The 18,083-nt window shown below is 37.8% G+C and overlaps 1 long non-coding RNA gene across 1 annotated transcript in view; it reads left to right on the top strand.

The window, feature by feature from the left end:
- Positions 1-8,335: 8,335 nt before the first annotated feature.
- LOC136009267 (uncharacterized) overlaps positions 8,336-18,083 on the top strand; it is a 30,370-nt gene continuing 20,622 nt past the window's right edge. Inside the window, exons 1-3 of the long non-coding RNA XR_010610449.1 lie at positions 8,336-8,497; positions 12,021-12,053; positions 12,460-12,628. This is a non-coding gene — a long non-coding RNA (uncharacterized LOC136009267). The remainder of the gene's footprint in view (positions 8,498-12,020; positions 12,054-12,459; positions 12,629-18,083) is intronic.

The raw sequence follows: 18,083 nt of genomic DNA, 5'->3' as shown, positions 1-18,083 counted from the left end.
CACTGGCTAACTAGCACAGACTTCAAAAATGCCGGTATAGTCCTAAAATGTGTGAAAAGAAGTATTTATAGCAGAAGAGTATTTATTGATGTCATCATAAACAGCTTTACTGATACCTCATATGTGTATAATTCTGTTCAGCTATGAGAAGGGCTGTCAGAAGTGTCAGATAAACCCATTTTTTTTTAGAGAAAGCTAGGATGCTTTGACTGACATAATATGATGAGGGCTGAGAGGGGATATGATTGTGGTCATAAATGAGGTTTAACATCAGGTTTTAACTGAACTGAAGGACAATGGCTATAAATAGGCCATCCATAGTTTAAGACTGGAAAACTGTTTAAACAGTCTGAGGCCAAAAAGACCCCAAACAAAACCAAAACCAACCAACCAACCAGACAAAAAATACCCTACAAAAAAACCTGTGGTTAACTTCACAATGTAACTCACTTAGCTGATGGAAAGATGTACATACAGCAGAGAAAAGATGTTACAGGATATCATTCAATTACTCAGAATTCCTTCAGTTCCTGTGTTCCTAAACATAATGAAAGACATTTTACCTGATGATAATGGACACTAGACCTATCTCATATTTTTGACAGCTATCAAATTATGAGGATATGAGATGTTGCTCACAGCAGCCTGAACAAAGCATAGTGCCTAAAAGCTGACTGTGCAGGTCTAGGTCGTGATTTACACCACAGTTCTAGGAAGCTTTTAAAGCTGATGGGATCTCTGTGACTGATAGCAGGTCTTAGTAGATGGGACTCTGCCGCATCCTTAGAGGCTGAGGTAAAGGCAAAGTTGCTGAACTGTGTGTCCCTGTGCTCTCAATACTGTGTACAGCTCTTGCCCTTGCCTCTCACCCTGCTCCTCTCCAGCCACCTTGCCCAGCTGGAAGAGCTGCCCCAGTACACTGGAGAGGTCCTCTACAGCCAGCTCCTGGGACTTCCCTGATTCTCTCTTCTAGCTGTGCTGTCAAATAAGGGGCTCCTAACCATGATGTGCTGTCTGACTCTGTGTTTTATTTGCTTGGTCTTCTGTCAGTTACTTATTGTCTCCTAAGTTCCAGTTATTGCCTGTCCTTGCTACAGACATGTGCTCCTCCTTAATTACATTACACTGCTTTTCACTGTACTTTTGACTGCAGTTTCCCTGTGCAGAACTGACGTTATGAGTACTGGAGTCATGGTCTGTTGTAAAAGTACCTTTTAACACTTCTTGTGAGAAGGTAACATTTACCTTAGTTGTAGAGATCAATCTACATAATCATATCTCTCTTTCCCTTGAGATAACTGATATTTTCTAGGAAATACTACCTATGGTCATAAGCAAAACTAGTTAAAATGCCTAAGATTGACAATAGTTGAGAAGAGCCAAGAAAGAACACAGAGTATGTCTCGTAAGTTGTTTCAAGACCATCATGCTGTTTATTTTATAAACAAACTAAAATTCTTCTACAGACTGTGAGCATCCCTCTTTTTCTTGTCACTGTCTTTATAGAGTGTTGCTGTCTACCTAATTTTACTCTTTCCCTATAATCAGATCTGTTAATGGAAATATACTGGACGCAGTATATTTGATGGATGCAGACAACCATATGAATTAAAGTGAACAGCAGGGTTTGTAAAAGAAATACAAGCCTCATTGAATGTGGTAGAAGATAAATGCCAAATCTCAGGTTCCTATCAACATACGAATGTACTTGAGATAAATTATCAAATATTGTGGGAAAATGATGGTTCAGATTTACAAAGGCATTGTTGGGTCTTATTAATCGATGCCTTTAACTGTTTTGTATAGAAAAAAATATACCCTGAGAATATCAAGTTGAATTTAGAATTATTACACTAGGTTCCACTTAATTCTAAGAAAAATTTTGAAGATCAAGTTCCTGTTGTGAAGTTGGTGGGGCTGGTAATGGCAATAGATTATGAAGCAGTGAGAATAATTATCAAAAACATTAATTGCCCACTTTTTTTTAACTAGGATTCTATTTCAACATGTGGCATTATTTAAATGTCTTTAAAAAAGAAAAATATTTCTTTATGCTAGCTGAAATCCATGGGAGAAATTCCATCTTCATTTTTTCCACCACAATCTAGAACCCTGTGGCTTGAATCTTTAGCATCAAATGTTGTGATTTAATTTCAGAAAGATTCACTTTGTCAAACTCATCCAGTGTGGTTTAGTTGAATATATAATTGTATATTTCCTTTTTTCATATGCTGTTTATGTATTTAGTTTCATTAACACAATCACTCTTAAAAATGCTTAACTCTTGCTTCTATTAGAAGTTATAACACCGATGGATAGCACTTCAGTATGTGGCTAGAACATCTTTAATGCACCTTTTCTGTCTTTATGAAAGTTCTTGAAATGTTGTTATTTCAATACATGTAAAGTTCTTGAATGCTGTCATTTCTTACAGCAGTATTCTTAATTTAGCATGCTTCCTGCTCTCCAGAGCCTCTCATCCCAAGCACTGTCTCAGAGGTTACACTGTCTCTTTTTTGCCTCTGTCTACTTTACACACATTCAGTTGTTAATGGTAACAGTTATGAGCTGTTCTCTAACCCTTTTTCTTCTTATTATATGGATTTTTTCCCAAAATGATGTTTAATTCTTTCACAACTTCGAAACACTTCATTTTTTTCGTCTGTGACTGCTTTCCCTTGCAAAAAAAAAAAAAAAAAAAAAGAGTCCTGGTCTTGCAAATTGATTTTTGTGAACTCTTGTTCTGTTAGAATACGGTAAAATTTTCGGTTTAAGGTTTTAGACACAAAATGCTAATTTGAATAAATTATAGTATTTCATAAGATCTACTGATTTGTTAACTTCTGCAAAAACTTCTCAGAATATTTTGAAAGCTAGAAATACTGCTTTTGAAAAAAAAAAAAAGTGTCTTGAGGTTTTATTTCTTAAAATGGGACTTCAATATTTACCTGAATGTGCATATCACATTTTGCAATATTAAAAATGCAGATATATCTCTCCGCTTTGAAGGTGTCATAAATCACTCATCTTGTGATGCTTTAGCTTAAAGCAATCCATAACTGTGAAAACTTCCTTCACAAGCCTGAAGCCAGGTTAATATTTCACCAGGGAATTATCAGAGTATCTTTCACTACCAATGTGTTCAGTAAACAATGCAAGTCATGCCTCATTTGTGTTTTCACTTTCATCCTTGTTCTAGGAAAGCAATTTACTTATATAAGTGGGTTTGGGTGGATTTGTTTTGTTGGAGGGTTTTTTTTCATTTTAGGGAAGATTTTTTTTTTTTTTTGTGACTCATCTTGACTCTGTCACTGTGAAGTTGCAAACAGATTACTTATTCTTTCCTCAGATTTTGTATGTGGGTGGTTGGGGGGATGATGTTGATTTCATTATTCCTCATTCACCTTTGGATGTCTGGCCCAGCCAATTATCACAAGTCTGCAATTCAGCCTGGCAGCTGCTTTCTTTACAGTAAGTAAAGTTCCCTTGCTAGTGTTTAACTTTAGTATTCCCTGCAGGAAGTTTGCTTCTTGACTTTGTTCTGCTTACAGTAACTAATTGCAATGGTCTTAATCCGTTAGCTAACCACCTTTTTATATAATTGTGCACTAATATAGTGTCTGTCTTTTCTGTGGGTTGAATGCTTCTGGTTTTATCAACCTTTGATCACATTTGATTCTATTTTCTGCTTTCTGTTCTATTTACGTACAAGTGACGCTCAAATAACTTTTCAAACATGAAGTTGGACCACACAGCAGAGAGTGAAATAATTCCAGTTGAGAAAGCTAATCGAATATATAGAATTTCCACTCCAAAAGTATTTTCAGTGTTTAAAAGGCTGTTAGTCTTCCCAAAATTGAGATTGAAGAAATTAACATATTGAATGCATGGCCGGACTGGAAACTTCTAGAAAATATTGTTCAGAGTGTGAAAAGCTGGCCCTGAAATGTGTCACTGGAGTAAAAGGAGACTTTTCTTTGTGCCTGAATTTCACAGAATGTGCCTTAACTGTCTAAAATCAGCCCTACATGTCCAAATTAGTAAACTAGACGCGAGTAATTCAAGTGCTTTTTTAGGCCACTTTCCCATTTCTGAATTGTCTACCAGACAGATCACTTGCACTGAGTTAAAATTCGTGGTGAGCTTTAATAACACAGTAATATCAAAAAGATAGTGCCAGGAAAGCAAGTCAAGCTGTAAACAGCTCTGCCTTTGCTTCACAGCAGGCAGGACCAGTGATGACAAATGTACCCTGCTGCTGACTGAGCCTTCCCCTTTTGGCTTCTTGACTCAGAGGATAGCAAATATATATGGGCTCGCCCACATCGTTAAGGAAGATGATTCACACAGCAGATCTGAGGGGGGAACCAGTGCTCAAAGGCCTGAGATTGGGATAGAGTAATGGTGAAGTCCTCCCCTAGCTAAGATTTAGCTACAGCAGGATGCATGGCTATCCCTTCTCTGCTTTCTTCTCCTTGTTGAAATGTAACTTAGCGCTTATAAAAGTCTTTGTGTGATATATCATATTTCTTCAGGAGAAAAATGCAGATATCTGCCTAAAGAAGGTAGTTTCTAACAACTAGGATGTTCTCATTTCATAATTCAGGATGATTTTAATACCTAAATGAATCAGTGGTTAATTAAAAGAATATAAACCTCGCTATGTAGATATTAATCTGAAGACAATTTGTTGAGATTTCATCATCTCACTGAAATCATTGTAGCTATGAATGTAAAAAATTGCATCTTCTCATATAGCTTCATGTGCTTCATATAACCATATAGTTTCATACAACCTTAGCTAATGAAAAGCCTGGTTGGACCAGGCTGCTTTTTTCCTCAAAGACTGATTCTGAGGAAAATTATTTCAAAGTATTTTTATTTAGTTTTTCTTCTCAGAGGAAGAAACCCTGTGAGAGAAATAATGCATCATAGTAATTTATAATCTATAGTATTTTTACGACAAATCTAAAAGGATACTTTTGTTGCCACCCAACCTTTGTTACATTCCCAGTGGGAAAAGTTCAGGGTAATACAGTCAGTAAACTTTTCTTTGTAGCAGCCAACAGCTGGAGGGCACATTTAGTTTCTTCTAAATAGGAGGATACATAGTGTTGCTATGTTCTTATCTCTCTGAGTATTTGTTTTCCATGTTTAAATTTGTAAGAATTTGCAAGCTCAAAGGTAACCTGGGTGTGGAACCTAAGAGTCTGGTGTCTGTGGAGATGAATTGCCATTTGATTTATTTGCTTTGCATGAATGGATGATATGTTTGTATTTTAATACTTGCTTGAATGCCTGGTCTGTCCCTTTGATTCTATAACTAGACAGTTACCATCCTTTGATGGTAAGGCTGGAGCTAGCTGTAATTGCAAAAAATTTGGTGTGTTTCTGACAGATGTAAATGGTATCTGTGTAAGAGTAAGAGGAAGTGTGGTTCCCTCTGGGCCGATTATTAGAGACAGGTCAGAGGAACCTGCTTTTAGTACAGTTATGTACCACCATACCAGGCCATACAAGCAGAAATAAAATGAGTCTGAGCTGCGTGTGGGTTTGTTTTATTATTTTCATATAAAAAGAAATTATAGGTACTGACCTCCTGAGCATCTTGGTTTCTAAACTGTAATTTGATTACTCTTGGTCTCAGAACAACAACTTGCTTAACTAAATGGCTTCCAAAGCAAGCATCTCATCTGATGTGCAAACAAGAGATGCCAGATTTGCTGGAATCATTATTATACTGTTTGATTTAAGCACTTAAGCAAATTAGGCAGTCAGCTTCACTGAAACTTTAATTGAAATCCATTTATTCGTTGCATTTCTTCTACATTATACTAAAGAACTCTTTAAAGTTTTAGTATTCTAAATTCTTCTGCATTTTCTTACTATAGAATCAGATACTGAATACTTAGAATTATAATTTGATTTCTCTTTGATAAACTTTAAGAGTAGAAACTATTAAGCTTTCTCTGTAAGAACTCTTTACCGCAAGTCAGATCACTTATCTGTAATTTCTGCATCTTTCTCAGTTGCCTAGATAGTTAGAAACTGGCAGTCAGAAAACATGAAATAAGGAAATTGCATTTATGCCAAATTTTAAAAGGCTTTTGAGGAGGAATATAGTTAAAATACTAAAAGCATGCATGTTTTACAGTACATTTTGATGTGAAAGGTCTAAAGCAAGTAAATCTCAGGCTTCATGAAGTTCTTTAATAGATGCATTTCTTCATTTTTAGGACATACAATAAATCTTGCTTCTAATTATGTGTACTCAGATGCAAATGGCAAGAATGCCGTATTGTGTCCCATTTCCTTATCTCAATCAAAACTAGCTGTTCAAATACTTTGGGAAAATGGTTTACCAGTTCTCTGGTTTTAACAATGCAGAATCTAATGAAAATGGTTTAAAAGTCTGTACTAATCTATCCATGATATGAAAGTAATAGAGGCTTTTGTAACATTTCTAAAGAGAAGAAATTGGCATCCTGTTCCATTCATATGAGAACTGTAGTGTCAGCTTCATGTCAGGGACAAAAATAAAATCATTTGTCAGACGAATGCTGTAATGAAATATACCGGATAGCACAGATTTAACAAGTTGGAGACTGACAGAGGATGACAGCATTGCACACTCGTTTTCTCCACTCAGTTCTGGTTGAAAGAAGCCAAGCTTGTGGAAAGGGAGAGCTGGGGTGGGGGTAAAGCCCCTCTGCTCAAGAGCAAACACCTTTTCAGAGACAAGCTGGCAATACAGCTGTCTTCCCACTGGGCTGTATCTCCTGTGACAAGCTGAAGAATAAGCAAGCCACATCCTGAGCTGAAGCGCACCTAAGGGAAGCAGCCTGCACCCTGGTGGCGACCTGGAGGGGCAATCCAGTTGTGAAGCAAGGTCTGCAGGGAGGAATGATCTGTGACTGAGGAAAGTACATGCCCCCTGTTTCTCTGAGCTTACCAGAGACTTTGAAGCTCCATAAAAAGCTTGCTAATAAACATTGGCAGATTTAACTTCATAAACCATGGAAGTTAATTCTGTTGAAGATAATTCTCCATCACATAAGAAAGATGTTGTGAGCATTCAGTGCCATACGTGAAAGGCATATCCATCCCTTGCTCTACTTGGTCCATAAAATGCAGTGCTGCACTTCACACCCTGCTGGGTGCTGACATGGTTACAATCAGATGCCCCTTCTGCATGAGAAGGAGTAGCTTGAGAGCTATCTAGGCTGTGACCTAAAATCTAATTATGCTTATGCTTTGTCTTGACAGAGCTGACAGCAAGCTGAAGCCTTTGGCAGAGTGTTTCATTTCCATAACTATCTGCGTGCTGCTGTATGTTTCCTACTGAGTACACACAGTACCTGCCTTTCTGATGACTATAATGAGAGTGGCCAGCTGACATGTCTTCAATGTCTTCTGAGATCACTACTGGTGAACTAAACAGCCTCACATATGCCAAGCTCACTTTCTGCTTGTTTGTGCATACTAGTAGGGGTTTTCTTGCAGGCAGGAAGTTAAATTCCTAGGGTGACAAGATAATTTCTCTAGTTTACCAGCTAATATAGCATAAAAAAAAAAAAAAAAAAAAAAAGCTTTTTTTGGGTGTGGACACTTAAAAATGTAACTGGAATGAATTAGATGGGATTTATCAGCATTATTTCTAAGAAAGGGGCAGACTGGAAGACAAGATGATGTGAAGGATGCTTTTCTGAGAATTCTAGTTACTCATTCTAGCACACACTGTAGTAATGCATATAAGAAAGTAAACTCTGTTTGCAGCAGAAACACTGCAGGCTGCCATTTGATATTTTTGGGTTTTCTTAGGCACTCTTCTTGGGGGATAGGAGGCAGGGGCTGACTTTTCTCCAAATGAGCTGTTTGCAGTAAAGAACCAGACAGCCCCAAAGAATGTACAATTTAGTAAAAGCTTTCTGTTCTCTCATCAACAATCTTTGCAGGGCTTTGTTTGCTCTGAATCTTATAGGAAGAAGCAAGTGCAACCCAAGAATGGGGTGGAGGCAGTCAACCTGCAGAACTCCCTGCAACTCAAGTGATTACAGCTTGCTCTGCAAGTGTGTGGCAGTGACAGCCTAGTTACGTATTTAACAGATTTAGACTGTTTAAAAATTATCAGGCAATAGCAAAAAGGGGTACTTCTTGCTGGTTGGTAGCTGAGGCCATTCTATGTATTGCTACTTCAGTACTAGATGGAAAAACGGCAGTAGAGGCTACCCTGATACAAATGCGGTGAGAGAGACCATTTAAATGCACCATGAGGTTCATTATATTTCTCGTCGCTTCCTCTTCCTTCTTAGCAGGTCTGATCTTGCAAACTGCAGATGGCTGCATCTGATGAGCTAGCAAAAACAGGTGATCTAGTGCTTCTAAGACTGGCTGACAAAGTTATAAAGAGAGAGTGTCAATGTGTCGACACAGCTTTGATTCTCTGTAGAAGAAAGATGGAGATGATATCCCATAACTCTGTGGAGAATCAGCAGGGGTAAGTAAACTGATAAGAAATTCTAGGAAAATATTAGAAAATTCTGCCTTTTCTCAGAAAACTATTTTCTAGTTGTCTTGAGGAACTTCATGTGTAGCGTAGGCCCTTCTCCAGACCTGCACAGACAGTTGCTGTTGTTGCAGCTATCCAGAAAAGATATGAAGGTTGCCACGGCTGCTCCAAACAGCAGAAGCATCTTGTGCAAAGTGGGCAAAGTAGAGATAGGTGTTCTGGAAGTGGGAGTTGATATCTGCTTTGACTGTCCTGCTCTCTTTCTCTGCACGACAAATTACCTACTGCTGCTGCCTTTGCTTGAATCTACTCTCCCCAGGCTGTCATACTGACCACTGGGACTGTAAACCACAAGCCCCAGAGAAACCTGGGTAGAGAGGCTTTGAGGGAAGCAATCAGAAAGAGTGGCAGCAGCTAGCCAGGGATCCCACTGTTCCTGGTGCCAGAGGAGCCTGGGCTGAGACAAGCAGGTAGTCCCAGGGTGACACTGTGACCATGCCTGCAGAAGCTCCCACAAATTTGCTCCTTCCCACAGGCAGAGACCTGCCTGGGTTACTGCCATCAGTTGTATGGTAACCCAGGCTCATGAGGAGTTGCTCAAGAAGGTTGTATCAGGACACCACCAGCACACTACTCCCTCCCCTCCCTAACAAACTGTCTCTTCCCACACAGAATTGCTAGGAAGGAAGATGAGGAGTTTTGGATGATAGAGCTATCCTCATTTAAACTGGTGTTTGTAGCTGGAGATATCGGTTTTGAAGTCTGGACTATCTTTTTTCTATGCATAGGTTGTCTGCTCTTCTCTCCTCTTATCCTTGCCTTCCTGTTCTTTACTTGTTTTATTTTTTGTCCTTTGGTATTTCTCTTCTTTCTTTTATCCAAACCAGCTTCTGCACCCAGAATAAAAATCACTGAAGGGTTTAATCTGGGGAATTATGTTTACTTGGCTTGCCTGTTCAGATAAGGCATATACAGTTAAAGAATGCTTAGAGCTACTGGAAGATGCTTAACACTGAGGATTATTTCTGGGTACCTTTGAGCTGCCCTTAAATGAGGGGAAACAAAAGTATCTCATTTTACAGCTGCAAAAATTCACATGCCATCCTTAGGCTAAGAACATTCCTGGGATTACTTCTGTATGGAATATATATGCTCTGTCAAGCGAACTGCAGGTGTTGGGAGAGGGAGCAGCAGACATAGCCATCTACACTGGGAAGCAATCTATTCAGCTCACAGTGATGCTTTCTCAGAGAAAGGTAGTTGGGGGGGGGGGGGATTTTTAGGGGGTCTGGTGGGTTTGGAGGTCTTTTTGAGGGTTTTTTTGTTGTTTTGTTTTTGTTTTTTTTTTTAATAATAAAATATGCTGCCTTCCATTTTGGTAGGACACTGGTCTCAAACTCTTCCTTCTACTGTTCAGGTTAGTAAGGCTGGAGGATACAGTCTACTACTTCTAAGCAGGCATTGCAAGTCCTTTTCTGTTATGGTTGGTAAAATATGAAACGTTTCAGAAAATCAGACAGCTTACTTGACTCCTACCTGTCTCCTATTGAGTCTCCTACTCCAGTAGAGCCAGCATAAAATTTCAGTTTTAAGATGACTACCTTGACACTGGACTACAGCCTATGCCTTACAAAGGTATTCGGTTCGAATAAAAAGATTTTGAGTAATGATAAGGCCCTTGTCATAATCTGTTCTCGTGTTTATCTGCCTTCATTGTTGGAAATACTTGTCTTTTACAGTAGCAAATGTTTTAGTTTCAGCCTTGTAGCAATTGTTTTGTGTGCTAGATGGGCATCCTCTGAAGTGCAGTGTGTATCCTCCTGTACTTGTCATCATTTCATTTTGTACCTCATTCTTGAAGTCTAGTGATTAAATCCTATCTCCCATTTCAATTTCATACACTAATATTGAAAGGTTTCTTTGAGTTAGTGTAATTCTGTTTGGTCAGATGCACTATATAATAAATTTCAGGGAGCTAGGAAGACAAGCAGAATATGGGAAAGTTTTCTCAGAACAAATAAATGTGCTTCAAATTAGGTCTATATCTGTTTTGTTACCATAGCAATGTAATACCATAGCAAAACTCTCTATAGACATTGTTCCAGGTATCCTATGTTTGTGGTGTCTCACGAACACTGAAATCCACAATATTTTTCCTTATCTCCTTATACTCCTCCCCAGAGTGTGGGAGTCAGGGAGAAAGGAAATTCCACATGCGTGATGCCTTTTGGCATTCCTTCTTTATAGGTGTCTCTATTAGTAGCTTCAAATATTTTATCACAGGTCATAGATATATGCATGCTTTGATTTCATTCTACACCTATAGCTGGTACAAATATGTAAAAACATACTGAAATAAAGTAGAAGGCGTTAAAACCATGAAAGGAAACTGCTTGTATCACAGATACAAGTTCTGGGGAGCTGTGATATTATTGTAGACTGTGAAATGCCGCTAGATCGATCAAAATGTGCTAAATAAATTCAATGGAAAGTCGAAGTGCTGGCAAGGTCCAGCACTTCAAACAAAATAGGATGTCAGACACATCAGTGCAAACCTGGTTATTCACCAAAGCCAAGGTCAAAAGACAGTGATCAGCTGAAAGGTTAGGGGTATGTTGACAATCTGGGAAGACTTCTTGGAACAGGAAGAGAATGTTAAGCAAGGCTGGCTGTTGTCACAACTTGAATGAAGCAGGCCTATCGCACCATAGAGACAGAGTCACCAGCATGGGTCAGGCTGAGCTCTGGAAAAATGTACCGGTTGGATTGACTTGCTCTTGGAGAACTGTCTGTGGTGAAGTTCTGCATCAGTGAAAAGAGATGTTTATCAATGGAACTTATTGTTCTGCCAAAGGAAGAACTGCAGGGTAACATAGCTCTGTCATGATTAGAAGCCTTCAGCTGAACTTCAGAGCACCTTATGTTAGCCTGACCTTTGTTTCTGATTTGTTTTAGATGAGAATGCATAGGTGCTAGTAAGTCAGCTTATTGCAATTAAAGCATCCCAAAAAGCTCATAAATGCTAGTCTTAATATGTTGAACAGTGCATGGCTCCTTAGTAACAAACTGAGTTGTCTGTACAGCCATTTGTGTTCTTCCATTATGCTGAAAACTGGTCCTTTACCATGATGGACAAACCCTCAATTTTTTGATCTTGCAGCTCATCATTTCAGCTGTCCCCATATAAACTTACAATAAACTAGTTCTCTAGAGCTGAGTCATCTTTCACCTTCCCCTATTCCCAGCAACCAGACATCAAAATGTATACTTCAAAAAGTCATAATGGAAATTGTCTTTCTGACTTCAGTGCTGAACCTAGAGTTGCCTTTTCATTTTCTTTACCAAGCTGAGCATGTTGTTGGAATAATATTTTTTTTAACATGTTAAAATATTTGTTTTTTAAGTTTAGACATTGCATTTGTACTGATTTAAGCACTGTGTTTATATTATGACTGTGATGAGTCCCGAATCCAGTGAACTGAATCTCTTGTATCGACTTGTTTTTGTACAGCATAGTCTGCAAAGGATTTCTGTCATCATCAAGGTATGCGTGATGAAAGAGGCTGGACACTCAAACAGGCAAAGTTCATGTTCCACAAAACTTCTTATCTAAATTACCACATTGAATAGGGGATACAAATAAACGAACTTAAAATGTTCTGTGCTTGAAGTATGAGCCTACTGAAAAGTGTGCGAAAAAAGAATCTTCTCTGTTCTTTTCAGACCAAATTAGGCAGCTGGTAAGCAAGCTGTTATCATGTTCGCTTTCATAAAAATGTGAAAACAATGGTTGTTAAAGTTTCTCAATGACTACTGTAGTAGATTCACATACTTCATATTTCTTACCATCAGTCAGACAGGGCTCTTTTATTCCTATGTATCTAGACTGGTACTGAGAAGAATATGAAACTGCCACTTAAAAAAATGTTTTTGTTCTGTTTGTCTTCTAGCATTCATCTACCATTTCTTAAGAAAACAACCTACAAATGCTATCATGTCTTCATGGCAAAAGTCTCTACCAACAGAGCAACTCAGCATAGCACACTTATGTGACAATTTATGCAGCCAGAATGTTCTCAGTCCCTCATTGCTGCACTACGGGCTCAAAAGAGAAGAGCTGTGAGTACTGCAGTGCAGAGTCTTCGCCTTTCTCTTTTGAATTCATGTATGTCCTGAAAATCTTCAGTATCTAAATATGATAAGCTAAAATTTGTAAAACATCACGTAAAAGCAGCCTAAGCTTTCGTGACTCAGGGGATGTGGACGCCTTCTAAGAACATAACAACAGAACACAAGAAAAAAAAAATCACAAGAAAATGTTCATATATGAGACAGAATCTTTTGTTCTTCAATAAAAACAAATGTATATCCATTAATAGTATGAGGGGTAGATTTTCAGTCTCATCAGTTTAATGTACAGATAGCAGCTGTTCTAAGCTGGTTGTCATAAAGCTAGATGAAGAATTATTAGAGAGGGAGAGGAGAGTAAGATATATTTTCAAATGAGTTTTTAACTTGCTACCTAGTTTTAGTCTCTAAGATATACCAGCTGTGTATTTCAAATGCTTCTTCACAACCATCTTATTTGGGCAGAGAGGTGGAGAAGAAAGGGGAACCTATTCCTCCCCTCTCTTATCTCCTTTCAGAAAAAAGAGCTTCCAAGACCTGGGTCTTCTATATATTGCACAGGTGCTTGGATTTACACAGTATTTATTTCTTCTGCTTTACAAGCCATCTTCTACCCACAACTGGTAGAAAGAAACAGAAGAAAGCTTTTTGCTAGCAGAAGACAATTGGCTGCATTCGTACCTCTTCACTTGCATACTGATATAGAAGCAGTATATCTGTGGGGTATATATTTATGTATACATATATATTTCTAGAAGAAATAAACTGTGGAGGTGGTGAGGCACTGGTACAGGTTGCCCAAGGAAGTTGTGAATGCTCCATCCCTGGCAGTGTTCAAGGCCAGGTTGGACAGAGTCTTGGTTGACACCGTCTAGGGTGAGGCATCCCTGGGCATGGTAGGGAGGTTGGAACTAGATGATCTTCAGGTCCTTTCCAACTCTAACCATTCTATGATTCTGTGATTTTATATTAAAAACCTGAGCAAGACAGCATGAAAATAGTAACTTGCTTCTTGAAAATTTAGGGCAAAATATGTATTGAAGAATATTTTTTAGTTGTTTCCTTCCTTCTGGTCATCCATCTATGAACCTGACTACTTTTCCCTGCCACCTTTTCCTGCTTTGAGGTTAGCATTAATAATATTGGCTTTTGTAAGAGAAGCAGAAAATGCCAAACTTTGTTCTTTACGCTTCATGATTATAAAAAATGAGACCAACAAAAAGTCTCCATGCTAGGCTGTTACAACAAAATTTGATCTTATAATTCCCACGATGCTTAAAACGTACAGCTGCTATCAGACAGTGAAATGAATGTTTTACTTTCTGACTTATAAAAGAGAAATTGGATTGCTATTAAGACCATGAAGCTGCCATCAGCTCATCTTCCCTTTTACAAGACTGAAAGTGAGTTATACTTCTCTAATAGCATTTGGATTTTTTAACAAATGACAGTAAATATCCTGAGTTTCAGCTATAGGACCCAGTAAAAAACACGGACAAAGCCTGATTTCAAAGCTGTAGAAAACTGCAGTCAGATGCTCAGTGCAACAGCACCCTCTAGACCCTAGCGCATCTAAATACATCCCTTGCTCCGAGGTGACCTGCATTCAGGAGACAATATTGTTGATACACTTTCTGGGTATCTGCTGGCATTTTAGTCTGACCTCAGTGGAACACAAAGATTAATTACCCTTATGTCTATAATTTTATTTTAAAGGCACAGAGAACAGAGTGAAAAGGAGCATGAGTTCACGATCGGGAGGAGCCTGTTTATCTTTCCGCTGTTTCAAAAAACCAAATTATCCAGGCAAATTAATTGAGACAGTGTGATTCATGCGGAGTTCAGTAAAGGATTTGGTGTGACTATGAAAACTTAGTAGTTTATGGAAGATGAGAAATAGTACAAGTACTCGGACAAAGGGTCAAAGGAGACAAAACCATAGGTTTTGCTAAAAGGAAAATGGGATGCTGGAGGACAGTTACTTAAGGAATAAACTGTGTATGGTAGTCATTTGCAAGATACAGACAGAGGCACATGGGGGGAGGCAAATGTCATTCTAGGCTATATGATACATATTATTTCTGGGGAAATAAGGAGTGTTCAAGTGCTTTGCCCTTGTAAAAAACATTGCAAATACCTCCTCTGTCAGACAGACTATAAAGAAACAGTGCAAAACCCCATGAGGTCAGAAATACAGCAGTTTTGAAGAGACAGTTATTATTGAGAAGAACTGCTGGTAAGCCGTATGGTGCAGGACTTCGGTAACACAGTATTTGTTTGCTTATTCAATATACATAGAAGTGATTTTTTTGGTCTTCATTAATTCCTGAGTTATTTTAGAATACCATCTGTTTTTTTTTTTTAACTGAACTTTTTTAAGCTGATTGTATACACATTCTGTGTTTTGAATCCAAGCTTCAGAGTCCTTGCTCATTTTGCTACTTGTGCCCTAGGTCTGATCAGTGTGCTCCCAACTATATCTGTCTCTTTAAGAGTATTTTTAGGAGATGCTCACAAGGTGGTGCTGTATGGTTTTGCATGTCAGAGTTGAAACAACTGCTCCAGACACTTTAAATTTCAGTAGACCAGCTTCTGCCTCTGAGGCTGTTTTCCTCATCTTGTTGTTAGGGTTTGAATTGATTTTATTTTTTCTTGGAGCAGAAACCTCTTGGAATTGTTCATTGGTACAGATCTATGAGGAAAGGAATCAACTTTTTTTATAAACTCTGTAGGGATGTATATGAAAAGCTAAATCAAGTTGTGTTTGGCATATACCCAGAAATCTATGCTGATGTCTCCTCTCCTCCAGCAGACACGCCTGCTCTTAGGAAAAACAGCTTATCCAGCAACACTGGACATACAAATGTGCCTGCAGAGCACCTGTATTTCTAACAGGTTCCCCAGACATAAGGAATGCCTTCATCAGTGAGCTGCTGTGCTTTTGTCTCTTGTCTTTAAGAGAAATGCAAGCCTAGATCTGAGAAGCTTTTCCAGCAAGTTTCAGTTCCAAGAACCCTTTCTCCAAGAACTGGCATCCTCCAAAAATGGAGGGAAAAACTTTAGGCTTTAAAAGATTTTGTTTTTGTTTGGTTTTTTTTTCCTAAGTCCCGATTGATCCTAATCATGGTTTTAAATGCATCTCAAAGGTTTTAACAGAGATCAAAAAGGAGCTAGAAAACAGCAACCCATTATGATCTTGATTTCCTGTTCTCTTTCTCTATTGACTTTACTTTTTTTTTCTTGGCTGCTACATTGTTTCTTACATTAGGCTCTCTTGCTTGAGACGTTGCTCCTTCAGTCTACCTAGAGGTATAGCTGAGGAATAAAAACAGGGAACAAAGCAGAGGCAAACCCAGGGTAAATCAGCTTGCAGTCTCTTCTGGAGGCACTGCAGTTCTGTGACAATCCCTAGCTAAGCACTTCACTTTGTCTTGAATTATTAAACAGGGTAATTAAGAAAAGTAAAGAAGCCATCTTTGCTTTGGGCTGCAAGAAATAACTTTTGATTTAATTTTGTCACTCAATAAAAATAAAAGTCCCTGAAGGACTCTGGGCTCAATAAATTTTCAGAGGCAATATCCTTTTAAAAATGAATACTCAGAGAAAACTACAGTTATACTTGCAAAATGAAATCTCGAGTGCTCTTTGGAGTCAATATTACTTAGAAAAGTAGTGCCAGCTTAAAACATATAAACTACTTTTTAAACAGTGTATGAAAATGTACACCTTCCAGTACCTAAAGGGGTCCTACAAGAAAGCTGGTGAGGGACTTTTTAGAAGCCCATGTAATAATAGGACAAGGGTGAATGGCTTTAAACTGAAAAAGGGTACATTTAGATTAGATATTAAGAAAAAGTTCTTTACTATGAGAATGGTGAGGCACTGGAACAAGTTGCCCGGAGAAGTTGTGGCTGCCGCATCCCTGACTGTTCAAGGCTAAGTTAGACGGGGCTTTGAGCAACCTGGTCTGGTGGGAGGTGTCCCTGTCCATGGCAGGTGGTTGGCACTAGATGATCTTTAAGGTCCCTTCCAAACAAAACCATTCTATGATTCTGTGTTGTAGTATTAATTGGATATGTTTTCTGTAAACAACGTTGCAGAGATACCTTCATGCACTTTGAGTCTTTGTCAGTGAGGAAAACTAATGAAAACACTAGAACTGTTGACCAAAGATAAAACACATGAGAAATTATTGCAACCATTTTTTCATGTAGGGGGACAAAAATTAACTTGAGCTTTTAAAAAATGAGTAATAAAAGACAAGCTTATTTTTAAATTACTTTTTCTTTACAAATTGAGCATGATTGTCACAAAATTATTTTAACCATAACATAACTGAAACAAACAATTTTAGTTAGTATTTCAAAACAGAAGTTTATGAAACAAATTTTATTACTTTTCATTCTGACTTCTGTTATAATTTTTCTTGCATGTTTATTCTAATATCATCCCCAGAATAAGAAAAAATATATTAATTCAAGGTAAAGTCTTCTAAATTTCAATCATGATATTTAAAATAAAAAAATTATTTTAGTTTTTCAGGAAGAAAAATTAGGTGAGGAAAATTCATCCATTGTTTTTTTTTCAGTTTGGTATGGAAAAGCAAAAGCAAACAAAATAATAAAGAAAATTTATTAAAACTTGGTTTTAAAACACTTTGTTAAAAAAAGTAGTAAAAATGTAAAAATATGTTTATCTAAACATCAGAATAGTAGTTTTTCTTTACACCATCATCTTTTCATTATTCAAACTAATTGCTGCCTTACACAGCTTGGAAGACTCATTATTCTGTGAAGCCTATAGATTGCCTGACTTGTTTAGTTTCAACTGCATTTCAAAGAGTATTTTAAGCAAAAGCGTTATGGCTGTTGCTGTATTAGGAAAGTTGTTTAACTGCATAAATTACTGGGATTGAATGGAGAATATTTCTGGGTACAGCACACATTGTGTTTTCTCTCTAAGCATAAAAGATGTTTCACAATATTCCTGGGGATTTACTTTTTAAGAAAATTATAATTGGAAGTACAGCTTTATCATCCCAACAATTAGGGGGAAAAGTGTGAAATTATTTTACTTATGGAACATAGGGGCATAAGTGATTTACTTAAGATGTATACCTTTTCCTAAAAGTCTGACTACTATGAGCACCATAGGAAAATGTGCAGTTTTTCCTTGCACAAATGTTTTATTTATTAGTTGTTTCATGTATCTCTGTCTGGTGTTGCTGCTAAGTCCACATTATTATAAAGAACATTTTTTTCTTTCTATCTCACTTCTGTAAATGTGTGATTGGTGGCTTTGCCTTGTTATTTTCAGCTTCTTATGGTAGGTATGCGCTGATTGAATTGAGATAATTCATACACCAAAGAAAAAAATGATGAATACTGACATCCAGTGGGCATCCTGTTTGTAAGCAATACTAGTTTTCCAAATTACTGTGTTACCA

This window comes from Lathamus discolor, chromosome 2 (assembly GCF_037157495.1).
Source record: "Lathamus discolor isolate bLatDis1 chromosome 2, bLatDis1.hap1, whole genome shotgun sequence".
In the NCBI taxonomy this organism is placed as follows: domain Eukaryota; kingdom Metazoa; phylum Chordata; class Aves; order Psittaciformes; family Psittacidae; genus Lathamus; species Lathamus discolor.
Note: the sequence above shows the minus strand (reverse complement) of the source record. Positions and strands in the feature narration are given on the sequence as shown.